The following is an 18,670-nucleotide window of genomic DNA, read 5'->3' as shown; positions in this document are numbered from 1 at the left end:
TTAGATCTCACTTTCCCATGGCATGATAGACTCTATTAGGCAAAGTGAAATATTACAGGAAGTTTTTTATCATAAAAGCAGGAACTTAAAGGACAGTATAACTTACAGTGAATTTATTGAGCGGTCCTAGCATAAAGAAAAATTAACAACATCTTCCTTTTCTTGCCAGTTGTGATGTATTCTTAAGCATAGCTGCACTGTGTTCTAATACAGGTCTGTGTGTGAAATCCCTGGTATAGAAGTCACCAAGTACAAAACATTCCATATTTTCTTTGTCATCATCAAAGCAAATAGAATGGAAACCCACAAATTTACTAACAGAGGAAGTCTGATAATCCAGTATATTGATATATTGACCATGTCATTTGGCAGATCACATATAGCAATCATTGGGCTAGTACAAGTACAGTGTTTGTATTACACAGAGTGTTTATATCTTTATGTCTGTATAGAGGCCAGGACATAGTGGACGTAAAACCTATGAAGTTGAAAAAGCTCAGTGAGGTCTTTGAGTAGACAGGGGTGGAATGACGGTAGCGGCTTGATGAGTGGACAGGATAAGCAAATAGAATGGAAACCCACAAATTTACAAATGAGTGGACAGGACAGACAAAGAATCTCTGATGCATGCAGCATCTCTTAAAATTCAGCACATGGAAACGCAAGCTAGCACACATATAAGAAATATAGAGTGTAAGTGTAATGCTTTCTTCCTGTATGGTGCTTTTTGTTTTGATTTCGGTTTTTTAGCAAGTCTGAGTGTCTTCATTGTCTCTTCTTTGTTGCTTCTTGTACCACTGCTCTATGCCCCTTCCTTAACAGTGTACTGCTTGATTTTTGGACCTCGGCCCAGTCTGGTGTAAGGCATCAGGTTCATAAAAGATAAATACTGACTAAATTACTGAGAAATGTTTCCCTAGTATACCATTTCCAGCAATAAGTGTTTTAAAGGTTTCCTGAAACAGAGTCTGCACGCAGGTTATGGCGTATAGTACTGATGAATAAATTATAGTATCACTTGCTTCTGTGACTTCTGAATGCTGTGCCATCTGAGTAAGTGTTTTTCTGTATGCCCTTGACAATGAATTGCTTGTACTAGAATATGACCCATCATAGATGCATTCATTTCGTTTGTACAGTTGGTCTGGAGCTGTTTATTTCTCTGGAACATGGAGAATGCCATGTGAAAATTTCTGTGTACTGCCAGACTAATAATCTAAAAAACATTTAGGCTGAAAATACTGAATTCCTGTATTCTTACTATGTCCTGTGTCCAAAGAAGATCAACACTGAATTACTAATTTTGTGAAGAGAATGTAAAATCTTACTGCAGCATGTTATTTTTTATAGTGAGTGAAATCTGAGGGTTAAATGCTTCTATGTGGTCCTGATGTTTTGGTAAATCATAAATTGTTAGTTCTGCTTCTAAGTTTTAGTAGTTTTCTAAATGAAAGGGTGTAATTTCAAACTTTTCCCCGTCTTTTATAGCATGTTTGCTTTAAGAGCTTCTTTCTCCTGTGTCCCTGATGTTCGAATATTTTAAAGAACAATTATTTTTTCTCCGAATCTCTGTTTTTAGCCTTTATTTTGTCTTTAATTTTAAAGGAGTTTTTCTGGATGTTGTGATTAATTTAAAAATTATTGCTTTTCCCTGAAATCAATTCAGTCAGAATATAACAGCAAAGGGACATGATTTTTGTTCATTCTCTATGTTACCAGCATTTGCACTGGTGAAATAGAATGCATTAGAGAAGACCAGACATTGTATATTCTTTCTCTTGTGGCTTTTAATTACTTGGAGGAAGGGAAAAGGTATGTTCTAAGATTAAAAAAACATGAATTACTACATGCTGCTGAACATTTGGAACTTTACATTATAAAATTTCATATGGGAATGTATAAAGAAGTAAAATTGTGTCATCATTTAATGTAATCACTTGTTGCATTTTGTTATTTAAGGGTATAACAGAAAAATATGGTAGTAGATATTCCAACTATTAGAAGTGCTTGAGTTAAATGTGATTTTGTACTATGCACTGAAGGAACCTACAGCCAGAAATTTCTCTGAACCAGCTATTTTGCAAATGCTCCAAAACCCATGTCTTGAATTTATGAAGAAGATTGATCATCATACCTTCTCTGTAAAAGATTAGGAGTGAGACCTCTATTCTTTGTTATTCCTAAAATGCCTAGAAAAATTTTAAGGAGCCCTGGAGGGTACGTGTAGGAGAAGGTTCTCAAAAAAATTTTAAGCTGTCCTCTGGAGGTGAAAGCAAGCAAAGTTATCCAGAATTTGTCCCTTGAAGTCCCATATAGTGAGAGATCTCTTTGCTCTTTAGCAATGGGAAGTGTCCTATACTTCTGTGCTGTTTCTTTCGGAAGTTATTTTTCTCCTTGACTATATGAATGAAGTTCTTAATGGATTATTATTCTTTAAGATTTGTTATTGCTAAGTTCATTTCCTGTGAACTTCAAATGGAATACCCAGGCTAGAACCAGGGCTTTACTGATACCATCAGGCTGAAAGGGTTGGTGCTGATTCTGTAGACAGTTGAAGTTGCAAAAAATACAGCAGACTTGAAGGATGTAAAACAATCACTGGCTAGAGAGAGTGAATGGCAGTAAGTCCCATATATTATGTTGCCATCTTTATGTTGCCATCTTTATATTATCACAGTAACTTAAAGCTTTGTTCCTTTTTTTGATGTCATGTAGTGTGTATATTAATTAAGATTACAAAATTTATTACACCAAGTCAATTATTAATGAATCTGTGCCATATTATATTGCATAACAATCAGCATAACTCATAACATTTCTTAATGAGTTTATTTATGCATATAATTGAACTGAATCATCCACTTGAGGATAATCTTTAGAAAGGGTAATTTATACAAATAAATACATATTTTTTACCCGTTTCCTTTAACTACATTTACTAGCTGCTTTTTCAAAGCATTTCTTGAATTTTTCACCTATTATTTATAAAAGATTGAGATATTTTTAGGACAAACTATTTCTGTTCTTCACTGTTGAATTTTTAACTTTTCCTTTTCCTCCCGCTAGATGTCAGCTAAGTCTTTCAGAAGTTCCCAAAGTATTTCACAGCTTCTCTGTATGTGGGCAGCTTTCATACTTGCTCCTAAACTGTGAGAGTCATCCTTTCCCTTATTTGTGAATCTGGAACAGTTTTAGTTTTGGGTCAGAAATTAGATTGCACATTATGGAACTAGAATCAAAGTTACTTAATATATATGTAGTAACTGTCATTGTCTTAATAGTGGTTTTCCCTACAGAACCAAGTCTACAGTATCTAATAACCAACTAAGTAGATGACAACAGCTTAACATTAAATCAAAATATTGTAAATAGACTACTGATGCAGATTCTGTGATATACTCTATAAGACAATAGTAGATATTTGGCAAGAATAAAATATAAACTATGGATAGCTTTTAAATTATGCAATAAGTATTATATAATAAAACAATAGTTCTACATTTCTCAAAGTATCTAATTGCAAATTTTAGAAAGAAATACCTGTAGTTGTTGTAGTTATGGACATATTCTGGAAACTTAAGCAATAAGGAGCAATAAAGCAGTTGGTGTATAACTGTCTGTGATATTATAAAAGAGCAGGCTGGCCTCATTTAGAGAAGAATGTATTGTGGGGTGTTCATAGTGACCTTTGTGGTCTCCTTAGTAATGTTTGCATTTTTGCGAAGGTTTCAAGAGCTGAAATGTAGAAGTGGGTAGAAAGTCGTTTCCTTTTCACAGGAAAACTTGTTTAACTTTGAAGACAATTTTATATCATAGATTGAGATTAAAGATCAGTGCCTCAAACTCCAATAGAAAAAGGTTGAAAAATGTGAAAGAAAAAGGAATGTGAAAGGGAAATTCATAGAAGCAGTCAAAATTGTCTGATAATTTCAAAGTTATTCATTTTTATTTTATAATGAGACCACAAAGCCATAAAAACATTTTCTTGTTTACTAAGTGAAGTAAAAAGGCTTTACATATGTGACAACCTTTTCATTCTTTTACAAATCTGTTTTTACATCTCTCATGCTTCACAAGTCCTTCCCTGGCGCTTTGACTTTTCACTTTCCCATTGGTTTTCCCTGACAGTCAAGGTGCTTCCATTTGTGAATGCTTCCATTGCTCTTTAATTATAACATGAGTATAACCAAAGATGATGCTTCTCCCTGCTACTTTTTGAAATTTGTAATTCGACTGTGGGAGGCGATGATTAATGGTGTTGAAAGCTGTTGAATGCCAAAATGGTTGTCAAAAAACCTCTTTTATAGAAGTGGGTGATTTCACTTTTATTTTGACAATTTAAAATGTCTTTTACTTACATGTAAAAGTGAAATTTCGTTTCAGCTTCAGGCAGAACATCAGAAATCAAAACATTTAAAAATATTTGAATTTGTCTAAATCTTCTCTTTTGTAGATAGTTTATTACAACAAAGCAGAATTTTTTTGGACCAGATTCAAATGAAAAAATTCTGACCTGGATGCTCTTAGGTAGGGATTTTTAACATTCCTTTCTGGAAATAAACAAATTTTGTTTCAGGATGCTGAGATTGTTGTTTTTAACCTTTATAACATGAAATGCATCCATAAGGTGACTAGCTGCTTTGTATGTTCTTTGCTGGATTTTCATGTCCCAGCATGCACAAACAGAAGAAAATCTGTGTCATGTATGCTTCTGTATGGTGGAGTTGCAGCTCAAAGGAGCAGCCAAGGTCAGGAAGGGTTTATTAGTAAGTCTTTCCTAATGAGCTGTTCAGGCTTTTCAGCATTTCCATGTGGTGTTACTGATGAAGGTCTCCCAGCTTGTGGTTAATTATTGATACTACTCTTGAATGTAGTAGCTTTAAATGTTTCAATCTTTTGTGCTCAGCTGCTAAATGTGTGGTTTCACCACTGTGTGTGTACTGTGTGTTTTTATGGATCTTCTTCTTGGCAACTTTGTCCTAATGAAGACAGTGAAAATAAAAAGATTGAAAAAAGCATAAAAAATATGAGAAAGAAGAGACTGAAATACTATGAAATTGTATTAAAATATAAATTTCAGTACTCCTAAGGATCCCAGACAGTGGGAGCAAGATTATCTTTAAAGTATGTGTTTCCTGAAATAGAAAAATCATAGCAAGAGAAAAGTCACCCTGTAATGAAAAATTTACATGGCTGTGCTAGAGAAGGTGCAGTAGCAAACCAGGGAATGATAGTGAAGGACAAGAGCAATAAAACAGTAACTTTCTGCAGGGTGCATACAAGCACACAGAGAAGCGCTTTAATCTCTTTGGAACCACTTGTTAACAATTGCATCTTCTTTCAGAAAGGAAGCTTGGAGTGATTTATGAAGATGTTCCCCAGTTCAGATTTTAATTATGTTTTTAAAACTTGCACATTATAATGCCTATATTCATGTCATACTCTATAATCAAGTTCTTGATGAAGTTTTGAGTGTCTCTGCTGTGCTCTGGTACTTATATTAAGCAAAATTCTCCCCATCATCCTCCACTGACTTGCTATTTTCCATATTTTAATACAATGGGTGCTTTTCATCCTTGGTTTCCTTTAATCATATTATTAAATTGTGTTTGCTTTCTTATCAGATACCTTGAATATCCAGGAAGACTTTTTTCATTTGTTGTGTTGGGTTTTTTTTCACTTTCATTTGCCATGTCTTGTATTGCCTCTTCTATTTTCATCAATACAATTTCACTGTAAGAATTTTGATTGTTTAGACTTTAGGTCAGCTGCAGAATGCTGTTAATTTGACATGTTGACCAAGGATACTCCTGTTTATATAAGAAGTTGCAACAGACTATATTCCATATATTGAATACAGTGAAAATTTCTTTAACTCCGTTTCAGCACATGGACACAGACATAGTATTATAAAGTTGAAATGTGCATAGAGATTAACAAGATAATTTATAGCCTTAAAAATTCAGCAAGACTACGCTCCTGCTCGAATTTAGACACATTACAAAACACTCTGCTTAATTAAGGCTAAAATGAAACTTTTCTTAAAAAATTCATTATAAACCCCTGCACTTATCATAGTTTGTGCAAGTTAGTTTTTCCTGTCATCTTGAGTAAATACATTATGCACTCAGGAGGATAAAGTAGAACACATACTGTGAAAATGATGACATTTTATTTTGACAGATCTGGAAGACCTATGTAACATAGAAAATATTTGTCTACAAGAGAAATGAAGTGAAATGTGATCATGGGAGGGTAAAGGCCACTAAAAATTAAGTATTATCGGTGTTATTTTATCATTTTGATTTTGAAAGCATGTACCCCATGCCTCCTTTTTAAAATTATCTGCTTTTTGAAATTTACTACACCAGATATTTTTTGAATTGAGTATTGTAAGCCATTTCTCTGAATGAAATACATCATGGTCCTCAGGAATATGGTTTAGTAATTTTTATTTCCTATTTATTCCTATTTCATATTTATTTTTTGTCAGAGTTAGGTTGATGGTTGGACTAGATGATCTTTAAGATGATCTTTTGAAACAAAACTATTTTTGTCATATTCAGTAAAGACTTCAGATTTTAGCAGCTTCTGACTTTGCAAAGCTACTGCTTATTCTATTGCATTTTCTGGTGCTGACCAAATTTTTAAAGTGCCATTTCCACAAAGCCACTGAAGATACCAAACCCACCAAAGTTGTTATAAAATAACACCGGGGCAAAACTAAGTTCCACTTACTAATGGATGCCACAAGTTACTTTTGTATAGGTGAGATCCCTCTTCCAAGGGTACTTTGAAACTTAAGGCTAGAACCCTGTCTCTTGTCGTCTTTTTGATGATGAGGCAATGTGAAAGAAAAGCCACTGGAATTTGAAGCAGATTAGAAGAGCTGAAAAGATGTATGGAGATGTGAGAGGTGGAGCTGTAGGTAGAAAACGGTGAGTAGAGATACTAGGATGAGACTGGTGAGTTGGAGGGGGAAAGAAGTAGTCCATAAGTTAATACAGAAAACTTTAGGAGATAAATTGCAGAGACTTGGCTGAGGATACAAGTTTTACTTAAAAGTGGACAATTTTCCCCAGAATACATATCCTAGAATGAATGCAGTCTACACAATATTTGTTTTTATTTTTTTGGTCGGTGAGTAATAACCTCCCTTGTTTATTAGTCAAAATGTGATCTGAATGTACATAGTTTCATCATGGATTTTCTAGTGTCACAAGTTTTAATTTGTCAGGATGTATAAACTGGATTTTACAATATGTATTCATATAGGGATGTATTATTATTATTAATAGTAATACTATTTTATGCACAGGGACCTAAGGTATAATTTATTTATTAGGATGTGTACATTTGCATATATGGTAATTTTTAAATACCTTGCAATTATACATTGGATCCCAGAATCTCAAGATCGTTGCTTAGAAAATAAGGTTACCACTTGAGAAACAGACTAAAATGACTTGTGACTCATCTTGCAGGAACTCTGCAGTTTGAGCAAGTATAGAATCTCCTTTTCCAGGTCGGCATTATCATGCTTTTACCATGACACTGTTGTCTCTCTTCCTGAGGTTCCATGCTTTGTTAATTATATACCTTTCAACTTCAGCACACATAATACAGAAGTTTTAAAAGCTCACAGCTTTTTCATAGTATAGTTTTTAATTATTGTCTGGAATAACTCCCATCATGAGATACTGATTCTGTCGATGAGAAAGTTTCTGTGTAGCTGCCCTACATGGAAACATTGATGGAGATGGAGAAAACTAAGGTTGATCTGGCAGCCACACTTATAGTTTTCTCTTTTGAGTAATTGACCAAGGTTGGTTTTTTTAACATATTTTTGTGTGTGCAACATTTCCTTCAAATTCCGTAATGGGAACGTATTGAATAATGTGATGGTGTGTAATTAGTATGTAGTATACATTAGTTTAGTATATTAGTGTCTTTTACACTATTACAGAATCATTTCCATAATTGATGTTATAATGCTGTTTATCCAGGTAAAATCTCTGGAGTTCATAAACTGTATCTTAGATAGATGTTCTGGTATCTTTATCTGCTAAGAGTAGCATAAACGTCTCTACAATGTTAAAAAGAAGACTGGTTATAAACAAAGTGTTGGGTTTTCTTCTAAATGTTGCCCGATTGGTGAATATTTAAAAACTGTCTTCTTTTGTTTACCACTAAAGTTTATGGTAGTATCTGCAGAGTGGGAAGCTTCCCAGTTAAACTAAGATACAAGTCATGAAAGATAACCTCGTGTGTGTGTAAGATCTCCTCATGGATTTTACTTTGACAAGGGTATCTGCAGTTTGAATATTATCTTTAATCAGTGTAATTGAGGCAAGTATTATATTGTCAATACAAAAAAAAAAATCTTTTCTGTAATGGGATTGTGAAAAATTGAATAGGTTTTTTTTTTAGTCCTTCTGTAGAAAGTGTGTAACTTAATGAAAACTGCTGTATGTGAAGCTGAATGTGAAATTAACCTCTGACTTCATTTCCTTTGCTACAGAGAAAGAGGTAGTATTTTTTGTACTATAATATATTTTATGTTGAAGGAAGGACTATTTCACCAAGCAATCCATTTGTTTTGGTGTGTTGAGGTCCTTTTCTATATCTTGTGAGGAATGTGGGAATTGTAAGCATCAGAGAATTGCTCTTTCGGGTGACTATGTTCCTTAAAATAAAATTGAGCCTCCGTTGTTATTTTGATATCTGATATAAGAAAGGCCCCAGAAAAATATTTTTTCTCCATAGCTAGGATGTGAATGGCTTGCTACACCTCATAATCTTTTAGTTCTTTTCATTCTACATGTGAACTCTCTAATATTGGTGGAGGGCAGTCATCTCCTCAGTGTAGGTATTAGAATTTTTAGACAAAAAATTAGGCTCATACAGAATGAAAATGTTCTGTTTCTAAGTGTGGAGTTACTTTATTTTGTTCTCATAGTGAATTCATAGCATGATTTTGCTGGACATTTCCTATTGGAAAATAGTTTTCATTGTTGCCCGTTATCCTTCTATAGATATATAACTTAACCTTTGCTTGCTGTTTTCCATACGGTGTAGTTACACTGCTTTTTGCTTCGACTTTTGCTTCAACCAAATCTTTGGTTGCAACTTAGCAAAGTGTGATATATATCATTACTTTCCTATGTAGTTACAAAGCTTTGTTATAATGGCTTAATCTTGAAGTCTGGTTGCCAAAGAAATTAGTTCTTTATACTGTGAAGCAATGTTGACAGTAAACTCCCCTTTCCTCTCTACCCCCTCCCCAAAAGAAAAGGAAGAAAAGAGAAGAAAAACAAGGTTGTATTACAATTCTGGCAACATCAGCCACACTAATAAAATCAAATTCAATGTTGTTTTACGACTTTGAATTTATGTGACTGCACAGGATCAAAGGATTTGTATCCCACTGGACTGCAAGGTCTATAGTTCATGGCAAAAAAACTCATCAAAAAGAACATTTTAGTAGTAAGGCTTTTCATTTTAATCAGCCACAGTAATAAAAAAGCTGTTAGGTGTCCAAAAACATTCTCCCAAGATCAGAGACAACTTGCTCTCTGCTACAATCGGTTTTCTTATTGGATCCATACTGCCTCTGTAGTTTGTGTCACTGAAAATTCATCTTCAATGTGTTTTCAGCCATTTTTTGCATTGTTTTCACATTTTACATGCCAAATCATTATATGTATCAGGAAAAGTAATGATTCATATGATTTCCCTGGCAACTTCTTTAAAGTAAATTGTCATCAAAACAAGTGATTAAATAAAATAGAATTTTTAATGCTGGTCTATATTTTTATATATTGTATTTCAAAATATTTGATTAGCAATATTTTTTTTTGTCATTGTTTATAATTTTTTGAACACCACCATAAAGCATAGGTGTTAGCATTTTTGTATCTATACAGAGATAGTAACCGAGGTTGTCCTAAGACTAAGGTAGCAGCTGCAAGTGAGAAGCAGAATAAGGAAATAACTACAATGTTTGCAATAGGAAAGGCTGCTGTTATCACGTTTGATTCTATATGTTAATTGTCCATGGTGCTCATTCAACGGAGGTTTGAAATGAATTTTTAACATATGGTGTGGTTTCATTCTTGAATTAGCTTGGCCTCAGAGACGTTGTAGGCAATGTAACATTTACATTTATTTATATATTGCATGCTGAATTGCCTCATTCCATTCTGCAGCATTTAAATGTTTAACAGAATTTAATAATATGTGAGATTTTACCAGTGAAATTGTCCATGAAAGTATCAGTTTTTCCTTGGAATTTATAGCTAGGTCTCAATTTAGCTGGCTACTCCTTTTTTACAAACCATATAAGATGATTTTTTCCTAGCATAACATAGCCTGCATTTAGGAATAATCAATGCATGGTCAGTTTCTGCAAGGATTGCTCCCTTTCTGCGTGGTGTGACACATGCTGGATGTTACATGGCCTCTTCTAGCTGCTGTACACTGCTTACTTGCAAAATTCTAGCGGGTGTGGTATTCTCTTCTCACTGCTACCTGATGTACATGCAGGCTTATAGTGGTTTTTGTCAGTTGAATATTTTCATGGTTTCATTCTTTCTAAAAACATTCATTCAAATGAATAGAAACTTTAGTGTTAGTGGTAATTCTATGTTACCTACCAAATATATAAAATCTACACAAAATGTTAAATTATCTGCTGTTAATATTTATTTATTAATAATCTGAAATTTACCCCCTTAAGCACATGCTGTTAATAGTTGGCTTTATTCAGTAATATTTAGTCTAGTTTTTTTGAAGTGCTATCTTTTATCTCAAGGGATGGCATTGCTTGGCAAATGTGCCTGTGGTAAGAAGTTAGTGGATCCAAGTAATTAATAATTTTCTGCTTGATACATATATCAGATTCAAGGAGGATTTAGATTCCAGTGAGATTTCTCTGTGGGCACAGAGATGCCACAGTAGAGTAAATCACTTGCCCGGTGCTAAAGTTGACATAACAGGATAAATGTGGAGTATGCCGTGGAGTACAATGAACATTATTAGAAATATTTTTCCATATATTGGAATTTGTAATGTTTACAGGATTTTGAGAGATTACCAATATATTTCAAAGATAGTAAGGGTTTTATGTGGGTGTTTGATTAGAAGTTACAGAGAGGGTGAGGGATTTACTCTTAATAAGAAGGTGCATCTGAGTTACATGTAAATAGGGCGGCTGCAGAAAAGCAAGGGCTATAGATGAGCCGTTGTGATCTATGTATTGTATAACAAAATTCTCCAAGTGAGTTGATCTGTGTAATCTAAAATGATTCAGAAGGAAAGAGCTGAGGGGAGGATATATATATGTGCAGGAAACAAAACCTAGATGAATGTAAGTTTACAGGAACATTTACAGAGCAGACACCAGGCAATCAGGATGAGGAAAGCAACCTGGAAATCACTCTGTGAGAAGCATGGTAAAGAGGACAGAATGGTAAGAGGGAACTGAACGTCTGCAAACAGCCAGAAGAAGAAATGCTGAATCTAAGAAGATTATAAGACTATGTGTAGTCCATAATGCAAAGGGTGGTTTCTCTCTTGTACAGAATAGTCTCTTGCAATTCATGATCCTGGACAGAAAACAGCTGCAGAGTCCTTGTGTCATAGATCTGCTTCGAATGGCTATTCATACTCTTCCTGTAGTGACAAAAATGGAGGTGTGTTTGTTACCTTTATTCTTACATGGTCACTGAAAGCTTAGCACTAGTGTGAAAGAATAGAATGAGCTGATTCAGTTCCCACTCTCACTGTATTCCATTGTCAGCAGATGTACTTAATAAGTTCCATTTGTGGTTTTTTTTTTTTTTTTAACTTATGGTACAAATATATATTAAAAAAAAACCCAGCTATTTGTTAGTTATTGTCTTTATAGAGCCACTAGACTCAATATGTACAAATGCACCGGCAAAAAGCTTGCAAATCTTTTGACTTCTTGTTGGAGACAGTCACACAGGCTTTGCAATTGGAAGGAAGGTAGCCTGGCTATTATTGGTTCTGGGTCCTGGAAGAGGGTGAAGAGGAGAAAGAAAAGACAGAAAGCATGTATAAAGCATCAAATTTCTATAGAATGGGATTCAATTTAGGAGAAGAATAATTTTATAATAATATAATAAAAGTGAAAGGTGACAGCAAGCCTATAATGAATATAGTAATTTTAGTGCCACATTTCCCATGTAGTATGCAGCTGAATATGCACAGAAGGTGAAATAGAAAAGACAAAGGAAACACTAGCACTGGAAATTGCTAGGAAATGAATGCAGGGAGCAAAGCAAAGGGGTGATACAACTGACATACCATACAGAGAGGAGAGTGAAGGGTAGCTGAAGAGGTTAATAAATGTTTCTTATTTTTTTATGCAGAACTAAGTCTATAGCATAGTAGTATTCAAAATGTGTTATAAATGCAAACTAATTCTGAAGTGGCATGAAGAACATGTTCCTGGCTACATGCAAAAGAGTTTTGACTGAAACTGGAACAATGAACTGGAAGAATATTAGAAACACATCAACATAAAAGAAAATGTAAGAATATGTTAATTTAAATACTCACTGTAAAAATGCCATGCTTGATTTGAATGTTTTTGCAGTAGAGAGATTAGATATTATTATGTTAATACCTTCATTTTCTCATGGATTTTCTCTATTCTGAGAAATGCAATTTCCTGGTTTTGCAGATTTTTTAAGAAAGAATAAGAAAATACCAGAAATAACAGCAGACAGAGTACAAAACATAGTGCATTTCTCAAAAGTCATTTTTCCTCAGGTTGCCTTTAAGTACCTACTTGTATTGAGTGCATTGCTTTCTCATACATTCATTAAATTGTTTATTTTGTGTTTCTGAAGTTGGTCTTGGTTAGATAGTGTTTCTTTCAGACATGACAAGGAGAAAGATGATACCAATTATTTCAGTACAATCAAAAAGTTGAGAGAGGGAAGAAATAATGAAACTCCTTTACCATCTCGTTCCCTTTATACCAGTCTAGAAAAAAAGGCTTGATTTCATTTTATATTCATCTGTATTGGAGGCTTTGGAAGGAGAAATTAATGAATTAATTCAAAATTCCAGGTTGATGGCATTACTTTGTTCTTTTGGCTAGATAGTTTATGTAACTTGTGCAGTTTTACTGACAATCTTTTTTTAAAATTAGTATATACCTTCAGATAGTATAAGTACAAGTCATGAAGTGTGGACACATTGACTGAATTGAGCTTTCTGTCTTCAGTTACACTTTCTGTAATAACTTCCTTAAGCTTGCACTAATATGCATTTTGTAATGAAATAGTTTTTAACAACTTCATTCGTTATATAAATATACATTGTTTAAATATTGCAATCCATCTGTTAAGGATGGCTACAAAATATTAAGTAAAGAAGGAAATTATCATGGAAGATGCATTCTGACACATTCTGAATGTGTAACTGATATATTCAAATACTTAATTATTAAAATTCTTAATATAGGATAAACAACTTGATCATCTAGGTTTCTTCTTTATAAATAAAGATTTTTACTTCACTATTTAAATAGTTAAACTAGTAAAGATCTGCTTTGGATTTTGGATGTTTGATGATATTTGGCATGTCAAAATGCAATATAATTAGTGTTGAATAATTGTGCAACTTAGTTGTTGGAGGATAATAATATCTCTTTTTTTAATGTGTACGCAAATGGCTACATGCTTGGTATCTATAGGTTTTACTTAAGGGTAGTAACCTGAGATTGAGGACCTCTTCATAATATATCCTTGTAGAAATGGTGTAATTGTTCAAGGAATCACAAATCAATTTTTGCAAGTAATTGCAGGTGTTGTTGGATCAGAAGTTGTATTTCGTAACATATCAAACATGATATATATTTTCACAGTAAGTATTTAATTTATGAAAGTGAAATAGTGCTTAAAATGTTATGTGAATTTTAAGCCATTTGTAATCCTATGTATAAGTAATCATGCACATTTATTTTAAGAAAATAATCTGTATGTTGCAGCGTATATTTTAATGATGTGCTGTACCAATAATTTTGTACTGCAAAATTACTGGCTATAAGGCTGTATTTCTTTGTCAACTATCCAAATGTCAATCATTGTTAAAGAACTAAAAACTCAAAAATATATAGAAAAACAATGTTCTGTATACCCACTATGGTCAAATTTCCTCCCAACTACTTTTGCTACATTTCCTCTATAAAGCTATGCATTTAATATTTTAAAATTAGAAATAGAATTGGGATCTGTATGCATAGCCTATACAAATATTTAGAATTCTGGGAACATTTGAGAATGGTCAATCATTTAGCTTGCTTTTTCACTGTGAGGTGTAAGAATAATGCTTACTGCGCCCTCTTGAAAATGGTAACTTACCATATGTAACTGATTATATTTGTTAGAGAGGAATTTTGATTTTTATGTAAATTGGCACAAGTTTAGTTTTTTTTCACTGAGAAATGCTTTGCTAAATCTCTGATTGTTGTTAAAATTTAAAACAAATGTATGTTTTTTCAAGGACAGAGATTTAACAAAAAAGGACCTTTTTTTCTTTGTCAACACAATACAAGAATAAAAAGTATGAACTCCTCCAAAAACTGAAGATGAAATTAGTTGGAATGAACAAAACCGAAATGTCAGAGCCTGTCTGTGAAAAATGTGGTTTTCCTCTCTTTCCATGCACAGTACTTTGGTGGCCAAAATACTATTAAGAAAAAAAACTGTAAAGTCTATAAAAATATTTTTCGTCGGCAACTCAATACTTCTTATCATTTTTCTTTTTTCTTTTATTTCCCCAGGCATTTCCACTTCTAGAAAGCATATCCTTAGATATTTTGTGTCTTCTTTGTTCCCAATTTTTTTTAAAGTTTGGCATAAGTAACTAGTTAGATGTAACAATCAGTGTATAAAGTCAGAGAAGGGAATAAAATTGAGTTCACTTTCTCTCTACTGTGGTGTTTTTCCAGGCTAATTAGAGTAAAAAGTAGTAAAAGTGTGTGTTTCTCAGTTAAAGAAGAGGTCTGTCTCTGATATACATAGAACAGCTTTGTTCATTAAAGACGTGCCATTTTTACACAGTCGCTTTTCAGAGTAGAATTGCACTGTAAACAGTGGTGAAAAAATATTAAGCATTAACTGTGAAGCATTAACTTGCACTTTCAAAGCAAAAGTTCTGCATACTGCTTGCTCTAAAAACTGTTTTAAAGAACTTTTTTTTATGTCTTACTGTTACACTTCTCAGGGTAGTTTTAAGCATTTGTAGTGTCTTGACTAATGACAAGCCAGCAACTCATTTTTGCATGTAGATTACTGTCGAGATTTATGGTTTACTCATATTCATACATACAAATTGTTCTTAAACGTCTCATGTCAGAGCAATTCTAGGTTATGATTAGAAAGTCTTTGTTCATATAAAATCACATTGTAGCTCATGTATGAATGTCTTTAAGGGAACTGAAAGTCAGCTGGGATCATTTGCTGCGGTGAGGTGAATTTACTCAGGAAAAATGGATCATGCTCGTTCCAATGGTGGATACCAGACAAACCCTGAGAAATGACAGGCAGTCATTTGTGAGTGCAGCTGTACTGGTGAGGCTTCAATAGCAAATAAGCCGGACATTATTTAGTCAGAATCAGAGGTGGAAAAACTGCAACACACATTGCAAGCAAGCACAGATTTGGAAGCAAAGTAAGACTTAACAGCAAGAGGGATAGGCAGAACCATGTATTTATTCAGCTTCTTCAAAATGAATATTAGGTGGAAACCAAGAGCCTCTGGGAAAATGGAAAAAGAGGTACATCAGCCAGGAAGGTTAGTTTAGAGGTCACAAAAGGATTAAGACAGTTGACAACAGTCAAGCTGAAGTATATCTTGCAAAGGGAATTTAAGGGTAAAGAGGAAGTATGCTTCAGCAATAGAAACAGAAAGAAACTAAGGAAACAAGGGGGGTGTTGTCCAATAAGGGTGAGGTGGAGACAAAATTATGATTGAAATCTGATTTCAGCATATTAAGGCTTTTACAATACCTTTATTTATATATTTATATTTTCTTTTTGAGCTGGAATATGAAATAAAAATAGTCATAGTACGATTTTATTGAAATGTACATGCCTCTAATCTGGTATTTGTAACAGGAATCTGGAGAAGATATATCTCTACCATCATGGAAATTTAGGTAGCTGTAAGTATCAATTTTATGTGTGTGTACAGGAGAGGCAGAAATATGTAACAAAAACTAGATAATGTCACTGACTGTCAACAGTCATTGAGCCAATGAGAAGCCAGAGATCCTGTACGTGCCAAGGCCCGAGGGCTTAGTTTGATATACTCCCTGAAAGAGGGGAGTAATGCTGCAAGAAAGTGAGATGGTCAAGGGAGTAAAAAAATGTGTTCCTTGCACTCATTTGTTGGGTGTTGAATTTACATATCCAGTCCTAATTTCATACAGGAATGTTGTTGTGAAGTGGGCTACCAGGTTTTTAAACAAGTCAGCAGAGTGGCAAATGCATTTTTTAAATGAAGAAATTGTTCCCCTCTATGTCTAAAACATGCTTATGAACATCTCCCAAATTGTTCTTCATAATGTCTTGCTTTCATTTAATATAGAAATTTATACAGGCATTCTACTCTAATAGTTTTCCAAATCACCTACCCTTCCTCAGGAATAAATCATGTTCATTCATGCTGCATAGGGTGGCTTTCTAAGCTTTAGTTTCCAGCCTTCTTCGCTTATCTTCTGTCCCTCCAGCCTTCTTCCTGCACTGTCCCTCTCTGAGGCATCTTGTTTCCTGCTGATTTATTTTTTTTCCATTTCATTGAGCTTAAGATAGCTGTGACCAAATTATTACATTTTGGCAATAGCCTTTGGTCATTGTTCACCCTAGCAGCAGTTCCCAGACTCCCTGTAGAAGTCCGGTCCATGGCGTGCCATGGAAACAGACTTGGTATATTGCCAACTTGATACTAATAATTGCTGACATGATTCAGTAATAAGATACTGAATAATTTGAACTGTACCTATTCAAATTCCACTACATAGGAATTTAGCTAAAAATTGGTTCTTCCCAGCAGCCATGGGTATTGTTATGTAGCCATCATAAACATTTTAAAGGACTGTTGACAGGCACCTGGAAATAAAACAGTAAGCTTTGGTAGACATATGTATGGTACAGTTAAAAACGCCTTTGGTTTCCATTTAGATGAAAATGGTATTTTAACTGGAAAGGTTGTGCATGAGTGCTTTGAACACTAATTTCTATTCAATAAAACGTCTCTGTTCACATTATATTTTTAGTATTTCAGGATTCTGGTGACAGCATATAGTATAAAAGTAAATTTTAATTTATTTCCCACTTGAGAATTTGAGATGGAAATATTTCTATTGTTTTTCATTTCGGTATGTTAGATTTGTTTATAATAATATAAAGTATAAAAAGTTGTTTTGTTCCTATCTTTTGTTTTATGAATTGTAAAAAAGAAAATATTTGCTTGGATATGTACTGTATCACCAAGTGCTATAGCAAAATTTAGTGACTTATCTTTATAATAAATATACTAACTATGAATTTGATGTTTAATGTGTCGGAAGAATTCTAAACTAATACAAATCCCACAAGTTCTAAAGAACAACCCATTTGTAAAGTCAAGAAATCATCTTTCATAGTGAATGGTTGTATTGACAAGAAGGTTCCATTGAAATTTATCTTTGTTTAAATCTAGTTTGATCCAATTAATTAAATTTAGTTAATTTTAGTTAATTTAATTTAAGTTCTCCATAGGATCCTTTGATATTTGTATATTGAGACCTAGTGATTATCAGTAAGTATTTTGCAGTCTGCATTCTGATTTTCCAATAGGCAGTACCATGTAAAAAGTTTTAAGCCATAGACAAGTGAAAATTGTAATTCTTTTAAAAATTATTTTAAGATATTAACTTGATTTCAGGAGTCAAACATTCCTAAGTTTAGTACACACTGTTTTTCTTTATTATTTAATATTACATGTTGAGAAGGTATCTAACTAGTCCTCTTTGATATAATAATGAAAATGTAATAGACTTTATACATACGTTCATAACAGAATGTTGAAATTCTACCTGTGTGGAATGACAGGAAGCTGTTTGATCTCTATTTGATTCATTACAAGATTTTAGAGCATTTCTTCCTTTTGGTGTAATATTTTCCAGGAGGCATACATTTATTAAGAAAATGTATAGATTATTTACGTAGGTATAGAAAAATAGTATATGTTAATATACCTATTCTTGAAAATTTTGTTGAAAATACTATCATAGTTATGTAAACTGAAAAGGTTTCAATATTGCTTGATCTTATTTTGGTGAACAAGACATGTTTTGAGATGTAAGATAATTAAAATAAAAACTTAGTTTATTGCTTATTGCTGTTTTATATTGCAGTCAGTTGGATGAGACATCTTTTACATTGATGAAATGTTCAACACAGATTCCCAGTGTGTCATATTTGTTAATATGTGTTTGTGCTTAGTAATTTTAGTTTTTATTCTTGTTTATATTAATAATTTTATTATTTTTATTAACAGAAAATAATTTTGAAAGTATGAAAGAGTAAAAAGCAAGGCAAAGCATTAAACTACTGCCTAAAATATAATTTTGAGCTTAAACCACCAATTT

The 18,670-nt window shown here is 33.3% G+C and overlaps 1 protein-coding gene across 2 annotated transcripts in view; it reads left to right on the top strand.

Moving 5' to 3' along the window:
• FMN1 (formin 1) overlaps positions 1–18,670 on the top strand; it is a 145,661-nt gene that overhangs the window by 23,941 nt on the left and 103,050 nt on the right. The window lies entirely within an intron of this gene.

The sequence above is a fragment of the Calidris pugnax genome, unplaced genomic scaffold (genome assembly GCF_001431845.1).
Source record: "Calidris pugnax isolate Ruff unplaced genomic scaffold, ASM143184v1 scaffold56, whole genome shotgun sequence".
Taxonomy (NCBI): domain Eukaryota; kingdom Metazoa; phylum Chordata; class Aves; order Charadriiformes; family Scolopacidae; genus Calidris; species Calidris pugnax.
This window is presented reverse-complemented; position numbering and strand designations above follow the sequence as displayed.